Raw genomic sequence first — 12,135 nt, 5'->3', positions numbered from 1 at the left:
GGACTGAATCCAAACATGTCATTCAGGCCCTTTTACATTATGGATTTTGGTAACTCCCTTGCAGGGATTTCAAACTACCATCCATGAATCAGCACTATTAACAGATATGCTTTTTTTCCAGGTAATGATCCATGAAAATGTGCTCATGGCACCTTCAAATATGCAAATCTGTACTTTGCCATTAAAAGTTCTAGAACAATATTTTTGAGTGAAATATTTTTTCATGCCATTTATATTACTTGTGTATATGTGCTATAAGAAAAGAGTACTAACTTGTAATCCTAGTTCTGCATCATAGGAATCTCTATTGAAGTCAAAAGCATTTTGAATTCTCTCCAGCGGTCTGGTCTGCCTGGACCCAGACTACTGTACCATAGATATGAAGTTCAACCAACATGACAGGGTGTGAGGAATCCATTTGTTCATAGAACGGATGTGAAAAAGTTGTAGAAAAACATTAACTTGATAGACTTCTAATGTAAAACAGAGTGAACAGAGACCTGTGGCTTCAAGAACTCCAGAAGGTACTTCTACCTTGTGATGCCTTGTACTGGCAATTTGCCTCACAGACTCAGTGCTTTTCTGCGAAAAATTCAGGATCAGATTTTCCAATGTCCAACTCAAGAAATCCAGAGAGGTGGATGGGTTGTTTGATTTCAATGAAGAGTCCTACAATTCAGAATTAGGACTACAATTAACTTTTTCTTCAACATCGTGAGATCTTCATTGATGGTGATAAACATCTGAATCAAGTAGTAATCTTTAATAATTCAGTAGCGGCTGTTGGGCAGAAGGAAATAATTAAATAATGTAATAAATATTTCTCTGCTTTTATATATATTTAAATAGGTTTATCTTATAATAAATAAATATGTAAACAGATATATATATATATATACTAGCAGCCCGCCCCGGCGTTGCCCGGGGCAGAAGGGGGCTAGGGGCAGCATTTTCGGATTTTGTGCAGTCCCGGCCGGGCCCCCGGCCGCCCCGACATTGCGTAGACCGCCTCCCTCCCGCCCGCCTGCCTCCCGCCCGCCTGCCTCCCGCCTCTGCCTTACCTGAGCCGCGCTCCGGACTTCACCGCCACTCCCGGGCCCCCGCCCCGACATTGCCCAGACCCCCTCCCGCCTTGCCTTACCTGATGCGCCGCTCCTCCCCGAGCTCCGGACTTCACCGCCACTCCTCGCCGCTCGTCACCGCTCCTCCCCTGTCGTCATCACGCACGTCGAGGTCGTGGTCAGCACTACGTCGCGGCCGGCGCTAGTTGTAGGGGACTACTTTGTTTATAAATTTAAATTTTTTAATTTACGTTTTATTTTTATTTTATGTCGCCTATGTCCATCTACACACCCTGAGGATTCCAACAATGTATTGGGTGTGTGGATTGGCGCTGTGGTTCCCGAGTTTACCTTGCCAAAAGGTTTCTGTTCTCTCTTTATAATAGTAGTATAGATATCATGTTAAATGCATAATTTAAAGATGTACATAAAGTGAACAGTTTATTTTTACAATCGAATTTCTACTTGAAGAGATTCTTTAGTGTTTCATGCCATACTCTAGAATCTGTTTGAGCATATATATATATCAAGGCAATAATGTCTAGTAAAGGTGTGCATTGATTTCCAATTGCTAAGCCACAAATGTCTGCAATAGGAACATTTCGTAGCAATGCGTCAGAAGCTGCCTTGGCTCTAGTAGAATAAGTTTTAGGTCTACTAGGAAGAGATTTGGTGCTTGTTGGTAGCTAGATGCATAGTACAACCCATTCAGTAATGGATTGTTTAGAGGTTTATTTTCATTTTCTAAAGTTATCATAGATAACAAACCGGTGATTAGATTTACATTTTGTTTTAAGGATACACACTTTTAGAACCCTTTTGATGTCCAAGGAGTGGCTGTATTTTTCAGTCGAAGTGGAATGGTTGGGGGAAAAGGTTGGTAATTGATAGACTGCTTCATATGAAAACCTTAGTTAAGAATGCTGGATTTGTTCTCAATACTACTCAACTACAGTAGAATATAGTGTAAGGTTCTACTGCAGAGTACACTTGTATCGTGTTAACATCTTTGGCAGAAGTAATAATGAAAAAGGTTGCTTTCTAAGAAAGGTGTTGTAATGTCGCTGTACAGATGAGTTCAAAAGGTGGGTCCGTTAATTTGGTTTAGACCAAATTAAATTCCCTTGACAGAAGGGAATATATTTTTTCAGTCCTTCCAGAAAATCCTCAACTACAAGTAGTTTGAACAAAGAAGTTTGTAAGGGCGTTATCCTATACACTGTGATGGAAGCTACATCAACTTTTATCGAGAATAATTTTAGTTTTAATTGAGCCAAATGTAGTAAATACAGAAGCATTACTTCTTATTGGCACATACTGGGATTATGACCATTGTTTTGGCACCATATGCACAATCTTTTTCCATTTCAACGCATAGCACTGTCTGGTAGCATGATGCTTGCCTTCTTTTAAGATATGCATTCATGTCGGAGGCAGTCCTAGATGGCTGCACTGTCTTACTTGAGGAGTCATGCAGCCAAATTCAACTAGGTCAGGTTTGGATGTAAAATTTGGTCCTGAAGTCTCCATAACAGAATGAGTTTGAGTGGCAGTCTCTTGCATAGAGCAAACAACGGTGAGCGCAGATTAGCAAACCACTATTGTCTTAGCCACCCTGGTGCTATCTAGATCATCTTTCCTGGTGACATGGACAATTTCTGAATTACTATAGGTGTCTGGGGAAGGTGAGTTAAAGCGTACAGAAATCTTGAGACCAAGTCATCAAAAGGGCTTTGCCTTTCGACCGGTGGTCTGGTCACCAAGTCACTGTTTATGTCTCACCTAGCGTTGCAGCGCATGCGCCCTGCTCACTCTGTGAGACCTCTTGTGATCAAGGAGATTTCAGAGGGGGACTTGAAGCCCCGCCCATCTATCCCATTGGCTGGCCTCCGATTGGAAATTAGGCTTATTTGTTACCGCCCTGTCTCCTTTTCATCCGGCCCATCTGGACTGGATTGTTTGCTTGCCGGCAGTCGTAACGATATTTCTCATCTTTGGAATCATGTTTACTCCGGGCAGCTCAGAGGTGCAGGGGGTCACGGGGAGAACAAGGGGATCCCGGCACACTCTGGGTTAATTTCTGCCGAGGCAGCAGCGTGTTCATTTTTGCATCACACTTTCACTTAAAGTAAAAGCGCAATGCAAAAATAAACACGCTGCTGTGTGCGTAATGGCAACAGCTTGTCTACTGAGAGCTGTTTAAAAGTGTCACAGCGCGCCACCAACGTAAGCACTCTGCCCCCGACTTGGGGCTCGCAGTGACAGTGAGCTAAGGCAGTGTTGACAGGCTCACACCCGCTATAACATAGCATTACATAATTGTAATAATTCCACGCGGTGCTGCTCTGACGAACAGACTGTCGTCATAGAAGTATTGTCCAATGACATACTACTACATGCCGTCGGGCACCTAGTGCCACGGGGGACGTCACATCCGATTTCTGCTGCTGGAGCGGGGAGTTTGAGAAAGGCGGCTCTGCATATTTAATGATTGGGCCCCTCGCAGCAGTGCTGCTCACACAGCGTGGGCCCCACCGTGCTATATCTCTGCTATTTTACCCCGCTGCAGCTGCCAAATTATTGCTGCAGCCGACTCGAGGGAGACAGAGTCGAAAAGTCGGTGAGCCACTGGGTCTATGACTGGGTAGCCCCGACTGCGACTCACAGGAGTCAGGACAGCCTCACTATCAATGCGGACTCGGCCGCGGGCTAGACGGCAAACTCGAATTTCCGCGGCCTGTGAAGGCTCGACTAGGCCTCGCATGAACTCAGACAGCCTGCAATGAAGCACAACCCGCCACAGACAGTCCTCCAGACATACTCTCATTTGCGGCCGGGCCGTGACCCAAGTAAGTAACAAACGGGGGTGAACTTATGCGTGAAGTGCGCCTAATGCATATTGGTTCCGTGTTTTGTTTTGTTGCAGTTTTATATAGCGTAAACTCAAGCTCCGCTCTCACTTTCATAGTAGCAGGCGTGCTGTCGCCATACTGCCTGACACCTCCTCTCCCCGCCCCCACTACTCAGAAGGAGCAGCGGTGCCGCTGAGTCACAAACACCACCTGGCAGGAAGAACAGCGGTCGGCAATGGCAAGGTAACTGGTACAGGATCATCTAAATGCCCTTTAAATGCAGCATGTGCGCTTGAAAAAGCGTTTCTTCACCTTGCTCTATATGTTTGTTCCCACTCTAGTTCTAGAATGTTCCAAGTAATGTGCAAATTCAATTGATACTAATCTAGGGCCGAACAAGAGTATATCCCAGCAGGTCCAGGCAAACACTCAACCTCAAGAGGCAAAACGCTTCCAGGAGCACATTTCCTCCGCCAGCAAATATTAAATAACATTACTATGATAACAGAGGAATAAAGAAAAACATTAGGCGAACTAGTTTCAGTCCCAGCGCAAACCACCACTCTTCTTCAGAGGTTCATCCTGCCATTGAGACTGTTCTTTCTTTTTGTTTTCATGGTCCCATTTTTCACGGCAGCCATCCTGTCTGTGCCTCTGCACTCCACGTATACACGTGTCTCCTCTGGTCATAATCCCTTGTTAACGCTGCCCCCTCTTATTTCACGACCCTTTGTGCACATCTGTTATGCTTTCATGTTATAAACATTAGGCGCACAAGCGCTAGTCCCAGCAAAAGCCGACATTCTTCTCCACAGGTTCATCCTGCCATTTAGACTGTTCTTTCTTTTTGTTTTGAAGGTCCCATATTTAAAGACACCTGCCTGTCTCTGCGCTTCCGCACCCCACATATACACGCGTGTCTCCTTGGAAGTGATGAGCCTGTGTGCACACTGCCTACTGCAAGTAAGGAATGTAGCTGTATTTGTAAATAAAAGCAACATTCCCGGGTGGTTATTCTAGCATCCCCTCAGGGTTTCTCTTATGGACCCAGAAGCTAAATCTTGAACCTCTAATAAGCGTGGCGCTGCCTTCACGGACACCGCGCTATGCAATGCAATACGTGTTGCTTTTGGTATAGTAAATAACAATGCCTTTTATTTTTTTTAAAGGCATTGCCATTTACAATGTCAATAGTTCAAAATAATGTCATTGCGAGACCTATTGCATTGTAAATGCTTGTTTTGTTTTCTGTCATAGCAAAGAGATCTATAGATGCCTTTTTGAATGTTCTGCAAAAAGCGTATTCATCCAACATTAAACTCATCACTTTCTTCATAGTACCTGCTTAAAGCATCTGTACAACAGTTTATTACACCTGGAATATGAACCACTGTAATGTTTATCTTCTTAGCTAACACCCAATGCCAAATTCTTTGAGCTTCCAGAGATAGTGTCCTCGATTTGGTGCCTTCCTGTTTGTTAATGTAAAACATACTGGTTCTTTGTCCATTTGAATCGTGATTGTTGAGCAGTATGGACAGAAAGAATACTTACAGAGCTAAATGAATTGCTCTCAATTCCAACAGATTTAGGATACGTCTGTTGCTTTTGGGATTATCGACCCAGAACAGTTAGATGATCAAGATGCACTTCCCAACCTAAGATGAAGGCATCTTTTACAATACTTTGGACTGTCTTCTCTTTCTGAACCCAAACACCTTGTAGTAGATTGTTCCTGATATGCCACCAACTCAGAAATTGCTGGTGAAAGAAACAGATGATCCTCCCACTTGTTATAATTCTGACTCCAGTGGACTTCCAGGCTTTTTTGTAGAGGTCTCATATGTAGTCTTGCATTTGGGATAACGTAAATGCAAGAGACCTCAAAAGCAATGTTATCCCTCTTGTTGTTTTTCCGGCTGTTTAATAGTGTGTTGCACCTCTTCCATATTGGTAACATTCCATGCTGAAGAAAGATGCACTCTCTGCCTTATTGGGTCTACATTTGCCTGTAAACAGGTCAGTCTTTAACTTGGAAGTAATTAAAACTTCTGATAATTCATATGAAGTCCTAGATGTTTCACTAGTTTGCAAGTACATTCAAAATCCTGGTTTACTTTCCATTAAGTTTGTGCTTTTATAAGTCAATCATTTGGATAAGGATAGATATATATCCCTTGCTTTCACAAGTGAGCAGCAACCTCCTGCCTTGCACTTCAAGAACATACACTGTGCTGATTTCAGGCTGAAAGGGAGACTACGTACTGGTAATGCTGTTGGCCCACTACAAATCTCAAGGATTTTCTGGAATGTGGATTTTTTTGGGGGATATGAAAACATGCATCTTGTGGATCCATTAGACACATCCAGTCATTTTGTTGCAGATGAAGGACAATCAGATAGAACGCCAGTATGAGATTTTTTTGGGTGGGATGTATGTTGTTTACTAGAAGTAAATCCAAGACTGGTCTGAAATTTGGTGGTTGGCCTTGATCCCTTTGTTTGCACGATACCTTTTCTATGGCTTTTTTTCGATGGAAGTTAGGAAGTTTTATCCCTTAACATCTTTAGCTAATGTTGGTTGGTACTTGTGGGGGGTTGCAAACGAGGTGTCTTTCTGAAGTGAAAGTAGTATTCTTGAGATACAATGTCTTTGTAATTGAATACTACTGTTTCAGAGGAAGAGTCAGCTCCCCATACCAGAGCAGGAGTTGAGGGAGGGGGCGGAAGGGGGGTTTAGTGGGGAATGCTTTCACTGTCTCCCTGAAGAGTATTTAACTTTTCTGATAATGTTTTTTTTGCCCTTCTTGGCATTGATTATAGAGTTGATAAGGCTATGAAGGGGATTGAACCATTCTCTTGTTGTGTATCTTGTCCCTGGGCTTGAATTTTTTTTTTTTTTTTTTTGGGAAGCAAAAACTTTTATTGCATCATTTACAGTACACTGCGGAATGCCAACAACCCGATGGGCCGGCCGCTATAGTGCATTCAAGTCGTCGATATAACATTACAGTGAAATCAAAGGGTTATCCCTCAATGCAGAATACAGTATACGTGTCTCAACGGTAGGGCGCGGCAAATAATCGCAATTCACAAGAGATAAGTGGTCTTTGGTTTCCCATTTTCGTAACCAAGAAAATAAACAAAGTAACTGTGTGGAACACAAGTGTGGTCATTTCCATTTAAATAGTGATCAGCTATAATTTAACTTTCCTAGGTTTCCCATGCTATAACCCGGTAGCTGTACCTTATGCCCTGTACGGGTATAGTCCATAACTAGCCCTGTGTGCTTTGAGATCAACATCTTGTCTGATTCCGGCCTCAAAACCTGGCAAGGCCACCCAGGAAGGGCGTCTTCCTCCAAATCCCATCCCTCTAGCCCTCCCGGAATTAGTCACCATACATCACTCCTCCCCGTCTTCGTCGGAGTCATCCATATCAGTTTCTGGCAACGGGTCACATATCTCACCTCTATACATATTCCATTTAGACCAGATCTTATTCCACTTCCTCGGGCATGCACGGTTGGAATATACCGCCCTTTCCGTCACCATCACCTTATCCATATTTGCACACCATTGTGACCTGGTTGGTACCTCCGGCACCCCCCAGCGCTGCGCAATATCTCTCTTTGCCACCATCAACCCCACCGTAGCCCAAATCCGTCCGGGTCTGGAGACATCTGTAGGTTCCCACACATTAATAAGGCACCTCTTCGGGTCTGGCACTAGTGTAGTTTCTAGTGTTTGTGAGATCGTGCGAAGTATCTGTTTCCAGTATTCTTGGATCCTGGGGCAGTCCCATATAGTATGGAAGAATGTGCCTTCTTCCCCACACCCGCGCAGGCAGTAAGGGTGCTCTATCCTGTGGATGCGGTGTAGCAGTGTTCTAGTGTAGTATACTCTATGCAGTATTTTCAATTGCACTAAGCGTAATCTCGCAGAGATGCCTACCTCTCTAGGCGATGCCAGTGCCTCATTCCATTCATTTTCATCCATCTCACTAGTGTTGTCCTCCCACTTCAACTTTAACGGCAATGTAGGGTCTGGGAAATTGTTTATTAGTTTGCGATACGTGAGGGATGTTGCGCGCTCGACCATGAATTCTGTAAGAAGGCGATCCTCCAGCGGGGACGCTTCGGGCAGGTCGGTGTCTGCGGGTAAAACTGCTAGTAGGGCATGCCTGACCTGGATGTATCTATACAATACCCTCTCATTGAGATCATACAGTTCTTTCAGCCTGTTGAAGGGTAGTATCCCTCCCTTTTCCCAAAGATCTCCCACTGTGGAGATCCCTATAGTGTCCCAGTGGGAAAATCCTTTGCTGTTTCGTAGGTGCCCGAGGACTCGAGAGTCCCACAGTGGAGTTAACCTGGTGATTGTCCCTTTCCAACCCAGTGCAGCGGTCGCTGTGTGCCAGATTGTGACCGTTAACCTGGTGGGTCCCACCAAAGCTCGAATTTTACGGCGGTCATAGAGCGGAGTCAACATGTTGACCATGCCCAGTTGTCCCCTGTCGGCCTGAAAGGCTGGCTCGCCTTGTGAGGCGTGAAGCCAGTGGTTGATGGGCTTAAGGTGCGCTGCCCAGTAGTATAGCTTTAGGCAGGGCAGAGCAATGCCACCCTCAAACCATCCTCTATGTAGTTTCGATTGGGCGATGCGAGCAGGGTGAGTCCCCCATAGAAAGTTGGAGACTAATGCCGCGACCGTCTGAAAGAATTTGGGGGCCACCGGGTAAGGCGTGTTTTCTAGGACATATAAAAATCTGGGCAGAGCCATCATCTTGTAGAGTGCAGCTCGTCCCAGGAGCGTCAGTGGAAGTTCCGCCCAGAATTTGACATCACGCTTGAGCCTATCCAAGTGGGGTTTCAAATTTTTGTCAACGAATTCTGCGGGGTCTCTAGTGATGTGGATGCCTAAATATTTAAGTGATGAGCCTGCCATCCGTAGAGGACAAGTCAGGTCGAGGGCCGGTGGCTGCCCCTTCAGAACATAGAGTTCTGATTTAGTCCAATTCAGGGTGTATCCCGAGATCCTGCCATGAGCGTCGCAGAGCTGTAATAGGGCTGGCACTCCTTCTTCGGGGTTAGTTAGGTAGATCAGCATGTCGTCTGCGTACAGCGACAGCCGATCCTCCCAGCCCTCCTTCCAGCAGATGCCCTTCAGCAAAGGGGAGGTCCTAATGAGCGTGGCGAGTGGTTCCAGTGAGATCGCAAATAGCAAGGGGGAGAGGGGACATCCCTGTCTCGTGCCTCTTCCCAGCGGAAATATTCGCGAGGTATGGCCATTGGCCACCACTCTAGCCACCGGGTCCGCATACAACAGCCTGACCCAAGCAATAAACCGGGGACCAAACCCCAGGCGGGACAATGCCTCAAACAGGTACGGCCATTCCACCAGGTCAAATGCCATTTTGGCATCAAGGGCTAATATCACGGCCTGGGACGGGACCGAATCCGCTCTGGCTAGGACCCCGTGTAGGCGTCGTAAATTCAGCGCGGTGTTTCTGTGTGGCATGAACCCTGATTGGTCCGGGTGTATCAGAGAGGCCAAATGAGGCAGGAGTCTCATCGCCAGGAGTTTAGCGAGTATTTTCGCTTCTGCGTTGAGCAGCGAAATGGGGCGGTACGATGAACAGTCATCCGGCAGTTTGCCTGGTTTGGGGATAGTCACTATGGTCGCTATTCTCTGGTCTGGCGGGAGCGTGCCATTCGCCTGACATTCCTGAAACATTTCCAGCAGAAATGGACTGAGGGTCTCAGGTAGTGCTTGATACCATTCTATCGGTATTCCGTTAGGCCCCATAGCCTTACCCGGGTTCAAGGCATGAATAGCCAACTGGATTTCTTCCGCGGTGATATCGGCCTCCAGTTCACTGGACACCTCCGAGGACAATGTTTGGACCTCGATCGGTGCTAGCACCTCTCTGGCCATTTCCGGGGTGATTACCCGGTCAGGGGTATATACCTGTTCGAAGTGGTCTGCTAGCAGCCCCACAATTTGGTCCGGGTCAGTATACAGCGTACCATATTGGTCCCTGAGATGCAGGATTCCCCTAGAGTTTGCTTCCCGTTTGTCAAGCCACGCCAATAGTTTCCCGGCCTTTTCACCCACCTCATAGATCTTGTTTTGTGTGTCAGCCAGACTCCCCTTAACATGCATTCGTAGGTGGTCATTATAAAGCTGTTGTTGCAGAGTCAGTGCATGCAAAGTGGAAGGAGTGGGGCCCTGTTCGTGTACCTTTGTTAACTCCTGCAATGTCAGGTCTATCCCATCTAGTTCTTGAGAACGTTCGCGCCGGTGGCCTGTGATCGTGTGTATGGCTTCCCCCCGCAGGACTGTCTTGTATGCCTCCCACAGTACCTCGGCTGAGCTTACTGAGTTTACATTTTCAGCGAAGTACCGCGTCGTCGCCTTCTTCAGAGCCTTACGGACCCGGGGAACCCTGAGGTAGGAGGCCTGTATGGGGTACATGCGCCTGTGTGTCCGAGTCTGTGAGGAGAGTGTAAGTGTAAGCGGGGAGTGATCTGAGATCCCTCTTGGGTGAATCACCATTGTATCAATCTGTTGGAGACCGTCCCCCAGAGTCAAAAAATTGTAAATTCTCGACAGACTCCCGTGTGCCGTAGAGTGAAAGGTGTATTGTTTGGTGCTGGGGTGGAGGTGCCTCCAGACATCCGTCATGCCTAGGGCTGTCAAGAATTGTTGGAGGCGGGGGATTCCGCCCGTGGAGGTCGGTACGGGGAACCTGTCGAGTTGGGTGTCCAGAATCGCGTTGAAATCCCCTCCCAAGATAACTTCCCCTTCAGGGAGGGCCAGAATAAAATCTCCTAATTTAGGGAGTTGTACTGAGTGTAGTGCTGGTGGGATGTATACTGAAACCAGGTTAAGTAGTTTCCCCTCCCACTGCCCCTGAAGGGCTGCAAAACAGCCTTGGTCATCAGTTTTCATAAGCAGGGGGATAAAGCTTGTGTTTTTCTGCATTAGGATACCGGTCCCTCTGGATCCCGACGTGAAGTCTGAGTGGACTATCATCTTGTAACCTCGCCTGTCTAAGGCTTTAACCGTACCCCCTGTTAAATGCGTTTCTTGTAATAACGCTATCGCGGGTTTCTGTCTCCTAATGGCGGTAAGGACCAACCCCCGCTTAACCTTGTCCCCTAGCCCTCTCACGTTCCAGGACATAATGCTCAGCGCAGGGCAGCGTGTCTCTACATCCCCTTCACCCCTTTCCGGCAGTAAAGCATTCGCCATTGGAAATCCCTGTGCAAACAATGTAGTGACGGGGACGTGTGGTGCGGGCGCCGGGTATCAAACCGTCCCCAAATGTTTCCGAAGGCCATATGAGAAAGTCATCCACCCGATTCTCCTTTTCACCCTGGGCAGATCCATTGTCTAACATCCCGCTAGGAGTCGTACCCTCCTGCCCGTAGCTTTTACTTAGTCCAGATTCACCTGGGAGTCTAGGTACCTCTTGTGACCGTGAAAGTGTGTTCCTAACTGTAACAAAACCCATCCCTCCCCAAATCCCCCTCCCTGCATCCCTGCCTAACGGACCTTCAACTGCCCGCCTCCCCAACTGAGCAGAGCGCTTTACCCATCCCGCAACCAGAGTACTTGCGTGTAAGGGGGAGAGTGTCTCCCCGAGCAGGCGGCATCCCCGCTTGCTTCCGGGATAGTGTCACCAGAGTCCAATTGCAGCCGCCGAGCGATGCTTCGATGATGATCAGCAATTTTCACCCGTGCCTATTGTCCGGGGCCGGGGTCATTCCTCACCGCCAGTCCCTGCAAAACCATGTGAGGGTGATCCTTCTGCTCCGCCTCGACTGGAAGACTGCGAGCCCGATCCGGCGGTACCTCCACGTTCGTGCTGTTGCCTTGGCGGTTTCCTCTGTTTGCCCACAGTATGCCATCCCTCCAACCAGTCCCGGGCGGCCTCGGGGGTGTCGAAAAACCACACTTTTTTGTCCTGGGCTTGAATTTTTGAAGAATTTTTTCTTCTCTTCTAGGCCAACTGCACACAATGTATCAGCTTCATTTTTCATTTTGTGCATTTCATCTGCATGTTGATCAACAATGAAGTACTGGCAAATGGGAGATTGCCAACCTTTCTTTAGTTGATCGTCTGGCTTTATTGAGGTTAATTGAAGCCACGAGGATCTACTAATGGTTACATCATGACTGTAGGAGGTAGATGTCACAACAACAGAGTCTACGACTGCA

General features: G+C 46.9%; 1 protein-coding gene across 8 annotated transcripts in view; it reads right to left on the bottom strand.

The window, feature by feature from the left end:
* DNMT3A (DNA methyltransferase 3 alpha) overlaps positions 1-12,135 on the bottom strand; it is a 2,120,215-nt gene that overhangs the window by 750,619 nt on the left and 1,357,461 nt on the right. The gene's annotated exons all lie outside the window — the stretch shown is intronic.

The sequence above is a fragment of the Lissotriton helveticus genome, chromosome 6, assembly GCF_964261635.1.
Source record: "Lissotriton helveticus chromosome 6, aLisHel1.1, whole genome shotgun sequence".
Taxonomy (NCBI): domain Eukaryota; kingdom Metazoa; phylum Chordata; class Amphibia; order Caudata; family Salamandridae; genus Lissotriton; species Lissotriton helveticus.
This window is presented reverse-complemented; position numbering and strand designations above follow the sequence as displayed.